Source organism: Pristiophorus japonicus, chromosome 11 (assembly GCF_044704955.1).
Source record: "Pristiophorus japonicus isolate sPriJap1 chromosome 11, sPriJap1.hap1, whole genome shotgun sequence".
Taxonomy (NCBI): domain Eukaryota; kingdom Metazoa; phylum Chordata; class Chondrichthyes; family Pristiophoridae; genus Pristiophorus; species Pristiophorus japonicus.
Genome location: NC_091987.1, coordinates 208701383 through 208714930, shown reverse-complemented (window position 1 = coordinate 208714930; position 13548 = coordinate 208701383). Strand labels below are relative to the sequence as shown.

The window sequence follows — 13548 nt, the reverse complement described above, 5'->3', positions numbered from 1 at the left end:
GGCAGTTATCCTGGCCTCTCAATATTTGAGACATAGCTGGGCAAAACCCAAAATATAACTCAAGGGCAATGTTCCCTCTAATTCTATTTTTGGTGCACGGTCCCTTTAAATTTGCTGCGTGGCCGCACGCGTGAGATACCTTTCCCAGCGGCAGCAGCGGGCAAGCAGCCTTAGTGGGACCTCCCTTCAGGGGGAACATTGCTCAAGGGGGAATGTCCTTAGACAAGCACTTAATACAATCATAGCAAATTACTCTCTGTACTATTTAAACACAGGTATTAACCATATATTAAATGACCTGTTAAAATAGCAAAGAGAGGAATTAAGCATTTATACAAGAACAGCGCTGATCTTAGCCTCTACCCTTCAGTGTAGCGATCCAGGATCAGTTATTGTATTAAATCCTTGCTAACTTTGAGTCTTGATGGACCTTATGGTTTGGGGTACTTTCAAGTGCTTTCTTTGAGCAGAAATCGCCCCTCCCTATCTCTGTAATGTCCTTCAGCCCCACAACCCCCCCGAGATGTCTGCGCTCCCCTAATTCTGCCCTCTTGAGCATCCCTGATTATAACCGCTCAATCATCGGTGGCCGTGCCTTCTGTTGCCTAGGCCCCGAGCTCTGAAACTCCCTCCCTAAACTTTTCCGCCTCTCTACCTCTCGTTCCTCCTTCAAGATGCTCTTTAAAACCGACCTCTTTGACCAAGCTTTTGGTCATCTGCCGTAATTTCTTATCTGGCTCGGTGTCAAATTAATTTTTTTTGTCTTATAACACTCTGTGAGGCACCTTGGGACTTTTTATCACATTACAGGTGCTATATAAATATAAGAACATAAGAACATAAGAATTAGGAACAGGAGTAGGCCATCTAGCCCCTCGAGCCTGCTCCGCCATTCAACAAGATCATGGCTGATCTGGCCGTGGACTCGGCTCCACTTACCCGCCCGCTCCCCATAACCCTTAATTCCCTTATTGGTTAAAAATCTATCTATCTGTGACTTGAATACATTCAATGAGCTAGCCTCAACTGCTTCCTTGGGCAGAGAATTCCACAGATTCACAACCCTCTGGGAGAAGAAATTCCTTCTCAACTCGGTTTTAAATTGGCTCCCCCGTATTTTGAGGCTGTGCCCCCTAGTTCTAGTCTCCCCGACCAGTGGAAACAACCTCTCTGCTTCTATCTTGTCTATCCCTTTTATTATTTTAAATGTTTCTATAAGATCACCCCTCATCCTTCTGAACTCCAACGAGTAAAGACCCAGTCTACTCAATCTATCATCATAAGGTAACCCCCTCATCTCAGTTGTTGTTGTTGTTGAAATAGATATCTTATGTTGCGATCAGCTTTGTATTAACACAGGCTCTCATTATCCAAAGCCGATATAATGTAGAAAGAAAGGCTTGGATATATATAGCGCCTTTCACGAAGTCAGAAAGTCCCAAAGCACTTTTCAGCCAATGAAGTACTTTTTGAAGTGCAGTCAGTGTTGTAATGTAGGGAAAGCAGCAGCTAATTTGTACACAGCAATGTGATAATGACAGGATAATCTGTTTTAGTGATGTTGATTGAAGGATAAGTATTGGCCAGGACAACGGGAATAACTCCCCTGCTCTTCTTCGAAATCGCCCACCTGAGAGAGCAGACGGGGCCTCTGTTTAATGTCTCTGACAGTGCAGCTTTCCCTCAGGACTGTACTGGAGGGTCAATTTAGATATTTGTGCTCAAGTTTCTGGAGTGGGACTTGAACCTACAACCTTCTGACTTAGAGGTGGGAGTGTTACACACTCAGCCACAGCTGACACAGTAGAACACACTAAAGTGGGCCAAAAATTGTGATCGGAGGCTTCCCGCGGGCGGATGCCTCCGACCGAAAAAAAATTCACGAAAATACCTGGTGGTCCCGGAGGACGGTAGACTTGCGCTCCAAGGCCTAGCTGCGCAGTCCAGCGTAGGGGCCCACGTATTCCAGGAGCATGTGTGCAGCCTGGGATCACGTGGGCCAGAACAACCAATGGGATACCCCCAAAAACACAAATATTTCAAAAAAATAAGAAGAACACTTCACATATTTAAAATTAATTGAAATTGAATTTAATTAAATGTTTTAGACAAAAAATGTATCTTTTCAAATGTTTTAAACATGTTTTAATAGGGGTAAAAATAAACTTACCTTAATGGACAGGGTTTTTTAATATAAAAATTATTGATAACATTTTGTTTTTAATTTTCTATCTTTTAAAACTCTTATGCTGGTAAAAACACCAGGCGTGAGAGTTTAAAGGTCATTCACTGGGCAAGAGTTGGGCAAATAGCCCAAATCTCTGCCCGCGAAGGCCCTGCTCCCGGGGTGCGTTGGAACTGTCAAATTCATTTTGACAATTCATAAGAGCCGGGTTTCAGCACATGAACATCGCGCTCCGAGAACCAGCGCTTGCGGTGCCTCTATTGGTATGTGCGCACATCATACGCACCCATAAAGGCCGCGATCTTTGGCCCATTATCTATGAATCGTTACCTGATCAAATACTTTTCTTAAATGTAGAGCCCTACTAGCAACAGCAACAACTTGCATTTATATAGCACCTCTAGTGTAGGAAAAGTTACCCAAGGCTCCTCAAGAGACCATAATCAGACAAAAATTGACACCGAGCCAAAGAAGAAGAGATTAGGATGGATGACTAAAAGCTTTGTCAAAGAAGTAGGTATTTATTATGTCTGCAAATACCATCGAATAACTCCACGAGGCCTTGTACTGTGAGTAAGAGCTGTGTGACTTCAGTCCATTTAATACGACTGCAAAGTGAGGAGCAGCATGGCTGGCTGCCTTTTATATGCCCCTGCACACCCAGGACAGGTAACCCCTGGGCCTTCAACAGCAGCGCCCCCAGGTGGTACATCGTACATAGTTACATAGTGAATACAAAGAGTTTGCATACATGACAGTATTAAGGAGCATCTTAAAGGAGGAGAGAGAATGGGAGAGGTGCAGAGTTTTAGGAAGCGAATTCCAGATCTCACGGCCTAGGCATTTGAAGACAGGCCGTCAATGGTGGGGCGAAGGGAGTGGGGAACGCACAAGATGCCAGAGTTGGAGGAACACAGGGTTATTGGGAGGGTTGTGGGGCTGGAGGACCTTAGGAGATAGGAAGTGGCGAGGGCATGGAGCGATTAGAACATGAGGATGGGAATTGTAAAATCGAGGCTTGTGGACATCAGCGAGCACAGGGATGATGGGTAGGCTGCTGATCAATGAAAGTTCACTGCTGATATTGAACTCACCCTGATATCTTCGATGATCTGGTTAATATTTGGCTTAGATTTCTGCAACAATTTGTAATCACCTATCCAACATTTTATTTGCCCTCATTGACAAACTATCAGACCATTTGGTCGATCATTGGCTGACCCAAAGCGCTTTACAGCCAATGAAGTACTTTTGGAGTGTAGTCACTGTTGTAATGTAGGAAACGGGGCAGCCAATTTGTGCACAAGCAAGCTCCCACAAAAAGCAATGCGATCGTCTGTTTTTGATATGTTGATTGAGGGATAAATATTGGCCAGGACACCAGGGATAACTCCCCTGCTCTTCTTCGAAATAGTGCCATGGGATCTTTTATGTCCACCTGAGAGAGCAGACGGGGCCTCGGTTTAACGTCTCATCCGAAAGACGGCACCTCCGACAGTGCAGCACCTCCGACAGTGCGGCACTCCCTCAGCACTGCACTGGGAATATTGGTGCAGGGACTCTGGTGCGATGGCGAGTGAAAAGAAGGAAAACCCTATGCGCAAGCTCCACATCAGGAAGCTGTGTCTGAATATCTCGGTTGGTGAAAGTGGTGGCAGACTTACCAGAGCTGCTAAAGTGCTGGAGCAACTCACCGGCCACACCCCAGTGTTTTCCAAAACTCGCTTTACTGTCTGATCATTTGGTATCAGAGGAAATGAGAAGATTGCTGTTCTTTGTACAATTCGAGGAGCCAAAGTTGAGGACATTTTAGAGAGGGGTCTAAAGGTTCTGGAATATGAACTGAGTAAGAGCAACTTCTGTAACACTGGGGACTTTGTCTTTGGGACCCAGAAACATGTTGATCTGAGCATCAAGTATGATCCTAGTATTGGAATTCATGGTCTGGATTTCTACGTGGTCATGGGGCGGTCTGGTTTCAGTATTTCTGATAAAAAGGTGAAAAGGTGAATTGGTTCAAAGCACAAAATCTCCAAGGAGGAATCGATGAGGTGGTTTCAGCAGAAATATGATGGTATCCTCCTGCCTGGAAAGTAATTTGAAGAACACATGAAACATGCAATAAAAGCAAATTGGAACAGTAACAAAAAAACTGGCCTGGCCTTTTGTGCTCAAGTTTCCAGAGTAGGAATTGAACCCACAACCTTCTGACCCAGAGGCAAGTGTGCTATGCTTATGGACAATGATCTCACTACCTCTCATTGTAGTTAACCATTGATCTGTAACTGTAGCATTAAAAAAGTCACATAGCATAATTGGTTTAATGTTATTCCTTTCCCTTGGCCATTTTATCCGAAGCTGGTTAATGTAAAATTCCTTCCCAGCTGAATAGAGATGCGTTTCTATCATGTCACTTAAGTGAAAGGGAAATTCCTCTTTTGATGAAAGAAAAATGACTTTTAAAAGTAATTAGTGATAAAAATCACCACAAAATGTGTCTTTGGAACATGTCATATCTGATTTTGTTCATATGCTGTTAATTACTCAGTTATATTCCAGCCCACTACCAAGATATTTTAGCATGAAAGACAGATATAAGTTTACCATTCGCTCCTATATTGAAGCGGCGTGAGAATGTACTTAGCCAGGGAAAGAACATAAGAACAGAAGAATTAGGAACCAGGAGTCGGCCATTCGGCCCCTCAAGCCTGCTCCGCCATTCAATAAGATCATGACTGATCTTTGACCTCAACTCCACTTTCCCACCCGATCCCCATATCCCTTGATTCCCCTACAGTCCAAAAATCCATGGATCTCAGCCTTGAATATAATCAACAACTGAGCATCCACAGCCCTCTGGGGTAGAGAATTCCAAAAATTCACCACCCTCCTCATCTCAGTTTTAAATTGCTGACCCCTTATCCTGAGACTTGTGCCCCCCAGTTCTACACTCTCCAGCCAGGGGGAAATAACCTCTCACCATCTACCCTGTCAATCCCCCTCAGAATCTTATATGTGTCAATGAGATCACCTCTCATTCTTTTAAACTCCAGAGAGTATCGGTTCAACCTACTCAATCTTTCCTCATAGGACAACCGTCTCATCCTAGGGATCAATCCAGTGAACCTTTGTTGCACCACCTCGAAGGCAAGTCTATCCTTCCTCAGATAAGGATATGCACCGATGAAGATGAAGAAATAGCATAATAATACTTTGGTTCACATTGCTGTTTGTGGGAGCTTGCTGTGCGCAAATTGGCTGCAGCGTTTCTTACATTACAACAGTGACTGCACTCCAAAAAGTCAGTCAGTCGATCCTTCCTTCCTCCCCCTCCCTCTCCTGCCCATCTCTCCCCCTCCTTCCTTCCCTCCCCTCCTTCCTTCTCTCCCTCTCCTTCCTTCTCTCCCTCTCCCCCTCCTTCCTTCCTTCCTTCTCTCCCCTCCTTCCTTCTCTCTCTCTTCCTTCTCTCCCCCTTCCTTCCTTCCTTTTCTCTCCTCTCCTTCATTCCTTCCTTCTCTCCCATTCCTCCCTTCCCTCCCCCCCACCCTTCCTTCCCCCCCAGTCTCTCGCTCCCTCTCCCCCAGTCTCTCTCCCCCTTTCCCCCAGTCTCTCTCTCTCTCTCTCCCCCAGTCTCTCTCTCACCTCCCCAGTCTCTCCCTCTCCTCAGTCTCTCCCCCCCCGCCCCCCTCGTCTCTCTCTCTCTCTCTCCCCAGTCTCTCTCCCCCCCCCGAGTCTCCCTCTCCCCCAATCTCTCTCCCCCTTTCCCCCAGTCTCTCTCTTTCAGTCTCCCCCAGTCTCTCTCTCACCTCCCCAGTCTCTCCCTCTCCTCAGTCTCTCCCCCCACCCCCGTCTCTCTCTCTCTCTCTCTCTCCCTCTCCCCAGTCTCTCTCCTCCCCCCCCCGAGTCTCCCTCTCCCCCAGTCTACCCCTCTCTTTCCCCCTGCCCCCCCCAGTCTCTCTCTCTCCCCCCACCCCCCCAGTCTCCCTCTCTCTCTCTCTTTCCCCCAGTCTCGCTCTCTCTGTCTCCCTCTCCCCCAGTCTACCCCTCTCTTTCTCCCCACCCCCTCCCAGTCTCTCTCTTTCCCCCCACCCCCCCCAGTCTCCCTCTCTCTCTCTCTCTTTCCCCTAGTCTTGCTCTCTCTGTCTCCCTCTCCCCCAGTCTCTCTATCTCAGGACAGGACAGCGCCTCCCAAACCTGCGGGGCAATTTCCCAGAGGCGCTAACGGGGCGATAAAAATGGGCAAATTTTGACCCCGAAGTTTGGTAATGTAATATTGGAGAAAGTCAGTATGACCCCCACATTGCACTCATTAACTGTGAACACTAGGTGGCGCAGCCGACCACAGAAAAGGTTTACAGGCCGTACACGTGACAAGGATAATCAACGGTTATTCGTACTTCCACTGATGTCGGTTTTCCAAAACTTTTATTGAACTATAGTTATAAGTTATTCAAATAATGCGCTTTTTTCTGTGGACGGTTGTACAATGATTTTGAAAATGCTACCGCAACATACTGGTGAGCAACCAGAGATAAAATGAGAACCCAGAAATGCTCAAAATCAGAATTTTTGTTTTTTAAAATAGAACATTTTTGAAAATGCACAGCACAGATCCAGATACATTCTTGTTTGTTAGAAATTACAATCAACTCTGCTGCTACGTACAATTCTTAGTAACATGGGAACAGTTTCAGGTAGAAGACCAGCGGTCCATCTAACCCACCTATCCATAGTATTCCTGTGAAGCATTTCCACTGACCCTGAATGCCAATGGTTGACAAGAACCCGTCTCGTCTCTTGTTCAAACCCATTAATGTTTCTTGTTTCACCACCCATGCTAGGAATCTGTTCCATATACTTACCAAGCTTTTAGTAAAAAAAAACTCCTTCTGCATTCCTGTTGTTTTTTTGTCATCCTTAATTTGCAAAATATGTGTGCTTAAATGTTGCCCATGGGCAGTAAAGCTTACTTAAATCCAATTTGGTATCTTCTGCAAATTTGGACATGATCAGAATCACAGAAGGAAGCCATTCCTTCCTCTAAATCATTTATAAAAATTATATAACAGCAGCTCCAACACTGAACCTTGTGACATTCCACGGGTAACTGCCTGCCAATAATTCCTGTCCACCAACGGATACTTGCAACGTGTGAACATTGAACACTTTATTCAGAAAAGGCCAAAAAACAACCGTCTTATCTGCATCTTCTCTCAAACCAGCCATTGGAGGGAAATGACATTATATAAAAATAGCTTCTCCATAGGTTATTGATGCATTTTATTGCACTTAGTGGCCAGCTGGATGGAGGAATGTTTGTGGTGCAATTTGGCAATATAGGATCACGCACAAGTTATTTATCAAGGTATATGGAAATCATTTCTTATTACAATAGTTACAAGGTGGTGCTGTTAATACAATACCCCAGGTAAGTCACATTGTGATAACATTCTCATTACTGTTCCTTCTTGTCTGCTTTCCAACCATTTTAATACATTGTTATCTATCCCATGGGCCTGGACCTCAAGTAGTAGTTCATTATGTGAGACAGTAACAAATGCCTTTCTGAAATCCAGGTAGATAACCTCCCTTATCTTCAGTTTTGTCATTGCCTCAAGGAGCTTGAATGAATTTGTCAAGCAGGACCGTCAACTCATAAAGCCACCGAGGCTCTCAGACGAGACATTTTATCTGATGCGACATTGAGTGAACAAATTGTACAACAGCGGTGCTAATTTTTTTTGCTTTAAGATCAGATTCACATCTCATCCCGAGTTTCCACTTTACCCGTTTAGCTTTCATAGAATGACACAGCACAGAAGGAGGCCATTCAGCCCATCGTGCCAGTGCCTGCCCTTTGGTAGAGCTATCCGATTAGTCCCCACTCCCCCGTTCTTTCCCCATAGCCCTGAAAATCTTTCCCATTCAAGAATTTATCCAATTCTCTTTTGAACGTTACTACTGAATCTGCTTCCACCACCCTTTCAGCCAGCGCATTCCAGATCACGGCAACTCGCTGTGTAAAAAGATGTTTCCTCATGTCGCCTCTGGTTCTTTTGCCAATCATCTTAAATCTGTGTCCTCAGGTGACCGACCGTTCTGCATCTGGAAAGAGTTTTCTCCTTATTCACGCTATCAAAACCGTTCATGATTTTAAACGCCTCCATGAAATCTCCTCTTAACCTTTTGCACGACTGTGCCACTGCTGGGGGTTGCTGAGTGGAGGCAAAGATCTTCCCTGCAAGGATGGAGAGAACGTAAACAAAGGCTGCTTTCCTCTTTGGATGAGGCATTAAACCGAGGTCCCACCTGCTCTCTCAAGTGGACGTAAAAGATCTCAGGGCACTATTTCGAAGAAGAGCAGGGGAGTTATCCCCGGTGTCCTGGCCAATATTTATCCCTCAATCAACATCATTAAAACAGATGATCTGGTCATTATCATATTGTTGTTTGTGGGAGCTTGCTGTGCGCAAATTATTGTCGCGTTTCCCACATTGCAACAGTACTTCATTGGCTGTAAAGCGCTTTGAGCTGTCCCATAGTTGTGAAAGGTGCTATGCAAATGCAAGTCTTTCTGACACTATTATATTCGTACTTTTAAAATGGTTACCATTTGACAAATGTAACATCAGAGAGACACGTGAATAAACTCCCTGTGGATAAATGTACTGTCCGGTGTGTGCTGAGTCACACAGCGAAGGAAGGTTTCAGCTTTAAATCCCCAAGTTAACAGATCACAAGATAAATTATGGATCAAGAGGACCACTCGGGCCATCTTAATTCAGCCATCCAGGGAGATCCTAATGCCCGCACCTGCTCTCCCCCGCCCCCCGCACGCCCGCCCCCACACCGCCACCATCCCCCCCACAGTTGTAGCATTCACTTGTTGCTAAATTATTCCAGTAAGTTTATTCCACCAGTTGAATCAATTCTAAGAATACTCGTCTCTTTTTTGAACCCGTGTAACCTTCTACTTTTGTAGTTCAAGTCATACTCTGGCTTGTACACTTAGCAATCTTGTATACACAGAAACATAGAAACATAGAAAATAGATGCAGGAGTAGGCCATTCGGCCCTTCGAGCCTGCACCCACCATTCAATAAGATCATGGCTGATCATTCACCTCAGTACCCCTTTCCTGCTTTCTTTCCATACCCCTTGATCCCTTTAGCCATCAGGGCCATATCTAACTCACTCTTGAATATATCTAATGAACTGGCATCAACAACTCTTAAGGTTCCACAGGTTAACAACTCTCTGAGTGAAGAAGTTTCTCCTCATCTCAGTCCTAAGTGGCTTACCCCTTATCCTTAGACTGTGTCCCCTGGTTCTGGACTTCCCCAACATCGGGAACATTCTTCCTGTATCTAACCTGTCCAGTCCCGTCAGAACTTTAGATATTTCTATGAGATCCCCTCTCATCCTTCTAAACTCCAGTGAATACAGGCCCAGTCGATCCAGTCTCTCCTCATATGTCAGTCCTGCCATCCCGGGAAACTGTCTGGTGAACCTTCGCGGCACTCCCTCAATAGCAAGAACGTCCTTCCTCAGATTAGAAGACCAAAACTGAACACAATATTCAAGGTAAGGCTTCACCAAGGCCCTGTACAACTGCAGTAAGACCTCCCTGCTCCTATACTCAAATCTTCTAGCTATGAAGGCCAACATACCATTTGCCTTCTTCACCGCCTGCTGTACCTGCATGTCAACTTTCAATGACTGATGTACCATGACACCCAGGTCTCGTTGCACCTCCCCTTTTTCTAATCTGCCGCCATTCAGATAATATTCTGCCTTCATGTTTTTGCCACCAAAGTGGATAACCTCACATCTATCCACATTATACTGCATTTGCCATGCATTTGCCCATTCTCCTAACCTGTCCAAGTCACCCTGCAGCCTCTTAGCATCCTCCTCACAGCTCAAACCACCAGCCAGTTTAGTGTCATCTGCAAACTTGGAGATATTACACTCAATTCCTTCATCTAAATCATTGATGTACATTGTAAATAGCTGGAGTCCCAGCACTGAGCCCTGCGGCACCCCACTTGTTACTGTCTGCCATTCTGAAAAGGACCCGTTTATCCCGACTCTTTGCTTCCTGTCTGCCAACCAGTTCTCTATCCACGTCAGTACATTACCCCCAATAATATGTGCTTTAATTTTGCACACCAATCTCTTGTGTGGGACCTTGTAAAAAGCCTTTTGAAAGTCCAAATACACCACATCCACTGGTTTTCCTTTGTCCACTCTACTAGTTACATCCTCAAAAGATTCTAGAAGATTTGTCAAGCATGATTTCCCTTTCATAAATCCATGCTGACTTGGACCGATCCTGTCACTACTTTCCAAATGCGCTGCTATTTCATCTTTAATAATTGATTCCAACATTTTCCCCACTACTGATGTCAGGCTATAATTACCTGTTTTCTCTCTCCCTCCTTTTTAAAAAATCGTGTTACATTAGCTACCCTCCAGTCCATAGGAGCTGATCCAGAGTCGATAGACTGTTGGAAAATGATCACCAATGCATCCACTATTTCTAGGGCCACTTGCTTAAGTACTCTGGGATGCAGATTATCAGGCCACGGGGATTTATCGGCCTTCAATCCCATCAATTTCCCTAACACAATTTCCTGACTAATAAGGATTTCCTTCAGTTCCTCCTTCTCACTAGCCCCTCGGTCCCCTAGTATTTCCAGAAGGTTATTTGTGTCTTCCTTCGTGAAGACAAAACCAAAGTATTTGTTCAATTGGTCTGCCATTTCTTTGTTCCCCATTATAAATTCACCTGATTCTGACTGCAAGGGACCTACGTTTGTCTTCACTAATCTTTTTCTCTTCACATATCTATAGAAGCTTTTGCAGTCAGTTTTTATGTTCCCAGCAAGCTTCCTCTCATACTCTATTTCCCCCGTCCTAATTAAATCCTTTGTCCTCCTCTGCTGAATTCTAAATTTCTCCCAGTCCTCAGGTTTGCTGCTTTTTCTGGCCAATTTATATGCCTCTTCCTTGGATTTAACACTATCCTTAATTTCCCTTGTTAGCCACGGTTGAGCCACCTTCCCTGTTTTATTTTTATTCCAGACAGGGATGTACAATTGTTGAAGTTCATCCAGGTGATCTTTAAATGTTTGCCATTGCCTATCCACTAGTAACCCTTTAAGTATCATTCACCAGTCTATTCTAGCCAATTCACGTCTCATACCATCGAAGTTACTTTTCCTTAAGTTCAGGACTCGAGTCTCTGAATTAACTGTGTCACCCTCCATCTTAATAAAGAATTCTACCATATTATGGTAGAGGCCAAGGGGCCTCGCACAACAAGATTTCTAATTAGTCCTTTCTCATTACACATCACCCAATCTAGGATGGCCAGCCCTCTAGTCGGTTCCTCGACATATTAGTCTAGAAAACCATCCCTAATACATTTCAGGAAATCCTTCTCCACCGTATTGCTACCAGTTTGGTTAGCCCATGATAACTGCTGTACCTTTATTGCACACATCCCTAATTTCTTGTTTGATGCTGTCCCCAACCTCACTACTACTGTTTGGTGGTCTGTACCTCTATAATATCGCCTCTCAAATGTCTGAGTGTTCTGTAGTTCACTCCCCAACCCTCTCTGCCCTCTTTTAAGACACTCTTTAAACCTACCTCTTTGACCAAGCTTTTGGTCACCTGTCCCAATATCTCGGTAATGATAACGCTCCTGTGAAGCATGTTGGGACGTTTTACTACATTAAAGGCACTCTAGAAATACAAGTTGGTCGATGTCTCCTTTCCAGACTAACAAGCACAAGTTTCTCCAGTTTATTCTCATAACTCATACCCCCGACAGTGGCGATTAGCCTTGTGAATTTTCTTTGCATTGCTTCCAGCGATTGAATGCCTTATCTGGACGCATGAGTCAAGGTGTATGTAATGTATGTAGATAAGGTCTGCCCACCAACAGGGGGCACTAACGTCGGAGGTCCTAGGGCCATAGGTACACTTGTGCTGGGCTCGGTATATAATCTGAACTTCACCTTTGTATCTTCACTTCTGGACGCCATTAAAGACTGACCGGTATACACTTAGTCACTGGCTCACAGTACGGAGTTCATTGTATCATTTCTTACACTACAGTGTGGTCTGACTGGAGCACTATAGAACAGATCATTACTTTCTCTGACTTATGTTCTAGTGTGTTGACTGTGGAGTTCAACATGCTATTGGCCTCATTAGTATCGTGTCTATTGACTCACACATGACAGCCACGGGAAAATTGCAAATGATTTCATCTGAGTTAGGCAGATGAGAGGAAAAACAGATCGGAGGGGCACCCACTCCTGGTTGCTATCATGTACCTGCAAGAAGAAGGTGCATCTTGAATGGAGGGCAGGTGTGCACTGTCAGCGATGAAGGCCAAGGTTACATCGCCCGATGTCTCTCTTTAAGTTCGATGGGCTCAATTTCCCCAGTGATTTGCGCTGCTTTTTGGAGCAGGCCGCTCTTTTTGGCCTAAGTTGATAAACCACAGTTATCCAATCAATTTGCACCACTGTAACTCAGTTAGTTATGATTTTTTTAGGTCCTTTTTTTTTCAGCCAAAGGGGGCGTAATCAGCCGCCTACGCCAATTCAACCATTTTGGCCAGCTGAGAGTTACTCCAGTTGTGCTTAGGCCAGCGTATGTGGCCTCTGCAGAGAAACCTTCCGGAGAGTTAAGGAAATCGGCACAACAGATGCCCGGACACACTAAAAGAATTGAAAAACACATAGCAGCAACTTACCTCCAACCCCGCCCGAAGGCTGTCCGGTCCCATTCTCGGTCCCCGGTTAACACACACACACAGGGAAGAGAGAGAGAGACGGACAGATGGACGGACAGACTGGGAGAATAGGGACCGAGAATGGGACTGGATCGGCAAGCCCTCCGGGCGGGGTTGGAGGTTAGTTGCCACAGTGTTTTTCAATTATTTTGATGTGTTGGGAGCTGGCTGTATGCTTCACTTTGCAGCCTCAGCTTTCATTGTGCCCGATCTTTTTGGCGCAGATCAAGGCTCCACCCCCAAAACTAAAGTTCGGGTTATGCCACGCCAAAATGAAGAAATCCAACGGGGAAACTTAGAATATTTTTTTTCCACGTACTTAAGCCCCAAAAAATCGGGCGTAACTCTTCAAGTACGCCAAAAAAATGCTTTAGGGAAAATTGAGCCCAATAACTCGTCAAGGCTTCTTCGGCAGCACCTCCCAAACCCGCGACCTCTACCCACCTAGAAGGACAAGGGCAGCAGGCGCATGGGAACACCACCACCTCCACGTTCCTCTCCAAGTCACACACCATCCTGACTTGGAAATATATCGGCCGTTCCTTCATCG

General features: G+C 45.1%; 1 pseudogene; it reads left to right on the top strand.

The window, feature by feature from the left end:
- The first annotated feature begins 3745 nt into the window (after positions 1-3745).
- LOC139275919 (large ribosomal subunit protein uL5-like) lies at positions 3746-4322 on the top strand (annotated as a pseudogene).
- Positions 4323-13548: the final 9226 nt, after the last annotated feature.